This window comes from Ranitomeya variabilis, chromosome 2, assembly GCF_051348905.1.
Source record: "Ranitomeya variabilis isolate aRanVar5 chromosome 2, aRanVar5.hap1, whole genome shotgun sequence".
NCBI classification, from domain to species: domain Eukaryota; kingdom Metazoa; phylum Chordata; class Amphibia; order Anura; family Dendrobatidae; genus Ranitomeya; species Ranitomeya variabilis.
This window is the reverse complement of record NC_135233.1, coordinates 55,055,674-55,059,118: the sequence shown is the minus strand read 5'-3', so window position 1 is coordinate 55,059,118 and position 3,445 is coordinate 55,055,674.

Genomic DNA, 3,445 nt, shown 5'->3' with positions numbered 1-3,445 from the left:
TTCTAGGTTCTTCAAAGTAGCCACCTTTGCTTTGTACAGTGTGAATGTACAATTTTCATAGTCATGAAAAATCTTTAAATGAGAAGGTGTGTCCAATTTTTTGGTCTGTACTGTATATTATAGACTATATATGTTTTCACGAATATTTAAGTCTATGAATCCATTATATGTCCATTTTGCAAGCCGGCGAGAAAATCTTGCCGTACGGATGCCACACGGATACTTTTTGGAGACAAAAATTGCATCCTCACATTGAATACGGATCACTGTTCAGGAACTTTTCTGCGTATCTCGGCCGTAAAGAACAGGCTTAGTTAGTTATTTACGTATCACCTACAATTATGATGTAGATGAAAATCAAATCACATTTTATTAGTAATCAATAGGGATGAGTGAGCACTAAATTGCTCGGACGCTCATTACCAATCCACCAATCATGGACCCAGGAGTTCGACCCTCTGAGCCGGGTACTTAGATGACATGTGCCTGAACATGCTGGTGGTGGTCAGGCACCTGCTGATCTTGGCATGGCACAGGTTGCAAATTACCATTTTTTGTTTCAGAATTCTCTTTTTAAAAAAAGTCCCACACTGGGGAACACCTAAATCATTGACTGAGAAATTCACGAGTGTCGGTGCTCTGCCGAACAGTTGCCCACCTTCAAACTCTGGTCACCCCACTGCCTCTTCCTGCCTGTTTTGGTTCTGCCAATCCCTACACCCCCTCAGCGCTGTTGTCCTTAGTCTGCATGACAGCTTCCCAACTTGAGTTTTGTCATCCACCACCTAGTCTTCCACCGCCGCATCCTGGCCCTCGTGAATTGGTGACATAACATCCTGACTTATTGGCAACTGTGTCTCATCTTCATCTACCTCCTTAGACAAAATTTGCTGTTCCCCACTGTCATCTTCTTGTGGCTGTGCCTGCTCTATTTATTGTGCAAGGCTAAACAGCATGTCCTCCTGTCCCTCTTGGAATATGCAGGGTGAGAGACCACAATCAACTGATGTTGTAAAGAGTTGCTTGGAGTGACCTAGTGTGGGATCACTGGTCTTCTGGGACTCAATATGGTGGGAGGAAGGAGAATCAGGGTGAGGTTAAGTGATCCAGATTGTTAGCTGGTGAGACTAGACCATGTGGAAGACTGGGTGGTGCTAGCAATCATGCTGGAAACATTATCTGCTATCCAACCAACCATCTGTTTGCACTGGTGTCATTTTAGAAGTGGTGCATTGTGCCTCCCTGCAAAGTGGGACAGGAAGCTATGTGTTATGGATGGGCATGTTTCTTGTGCTCCAGCAACAGGTGTAGTTGCACCTACTTCACATCCTTGGCGTCTGCGTGCACCATCATCAGCAATTCCACTTTCCTGTTCCTTACCGCACAATTTTTCCACGATTTCCAGTACATTATATGATAAAATGAATTTCATTCAAAAGTAAAACTCTTTAGGCAGAAAACAATCCCTCATATGGCTAAGCGGGCAGGAAAAAAAAGTATGGCTCTTTAAAGAAAGGGAGGAAAAAAACAGAAGCGCAAGAACAAAAAAATTGCCTGGTCCTTAAGGCTATACAGCCAAACCAGATGAAATATTAAGGTGTATGTCGCTCACTGTAAAGATGAACAAACGACCCCTGTCTTATTGAATTGGGTGCCAGTCCAGCTGGTGACCCAGAATTACTTTAAGCAGAAAAAGGGAAAAAAGAACACCAAATCCGAAGTAGAATAAAAAACTCTTCAAGCTTTATAACACATTCATTGCATAAAAACCATACACAGGTAATGGCATAGTCACTCTGACGCACCATGTAGTCATAGACTTTATGGCTAAGGGCGCATGGTGCACCAGGAACGCCTCAGAGTGACCATGCCATTACCTGTATATGATTTTAATGCCATGGATGTGTAAGGGTACGTTCACACAGGACTTTTTTGCTGCTTTTTTGATGCTAATTTTCAGCTGCTTTTTACAGTACCAGTAAAGCCTATGAGATTTCAGAAATCTCATGCACACAAGTTGGTTTTTTGTTTGATCAGTATTTTCTGCTTTGCTGCTTTTTTTGGACATAGGGCATGTCACTTCTTTCAGCGTTTTTTCACCCATTGACTTGAATGGGTGATGAAAAAACGCTGCAAAAACGCTGAAAAAACGCATGTAGCATTATTTGCTGCGTTTTTTGTGCAGAAAATCATGGCCAGCAGGAAGGGATCTCACAGCCAAGATCTTAGGGGTGTGGTTAGTGAGGTGTGAAGAGCCATTGTGAGCCATTGTAAGGTGTGAAGAGCCATTGTGAGGTGTCCTTATTGTGAGGGAGTTCCTGGTAGTAAGGTGTGAAGAGCCATTGTGAGGTGTGAAGAGCCATTGTGAGGTGTCCTAGCAGCTGAAAATTGGCATAAAAAAGCAGCAAAAAACTGCAGCAAAAATCTGCAGCAAAAAACTGCAGCAAAAATCTGCAGCAAAAAAGTCCTGTGTGAACGTACCCAAAAAACGCACCAAATACGCACCAAAAAAAGCACCTAAATTAGCATAAAAAAAAGCAGCAAACAAAAGCAGCAAAAAAGTCCTGTGTGAACGTACCCTTACAAAGCTTGAAGAGGCTTTTTTTCTACTTGAAGCCAAACCAGATGATCTTTTCCTCTGTGAGAAGGCATTTTACAAAATGAGAGGAAATGGTTCTAAGGTCAAGACATCTAATGAAACGTCGGAGGAAAAAAAAGGTAAAGGTCTGTCCATATCATGCTGTCTAATTACCATTTCTGCTCCCAACAGACAAAAAAAGCCAATAAACCAGCAATATAATTCCTGAATAATGGAATCTAATAAACAGCAACGACACATTCAGTGAGCGCTGATTATCATGTATCTACTGACTGCACTGATGGAGGCCATAATACAGCAATAATAGCCCAATTCTCTCCCCTCCAATGATTTTATTTGCTTTTCTTACATTCTGAAGGTATTCACATACGAAGCAAAATAATTCTGGTACTGGGCAGTTCACCTCCATCTCCTGGTTCCATAATCTGTCCCTTCATGATAAATTAGTGAGTTTACAGTTCGTTCTGCACTACTGATGAGCGAACGTGCTCTGATATGGTATTATACAGCATGCTCGGGTGAAAACCGAGTGTCTTCGGCATTGTCGAATAATATGTTCGAGGCGGGGTTACACCGATTAGCCTGACCGGCCTGCACCAGACATGTAGTCCAGCAGTGATAATCTCCTGCTGATCAAACACTGGTTGTATTGAAACTTCAACACACAGCCTAATAAGTGATACATTGCTAGAATCGGGGTCTCAGCCTCTACATTATGTTGTTCTCAGATTAAATAGCAAAAACCTGCTGACAGATTCCCTTTAATCGAAACACCATTTTGGAAAAGCAATTAAAATAGAAGTTCACTTTAAAAAAAAAAAAAGAGACTTGAACAGTAAAACTCTG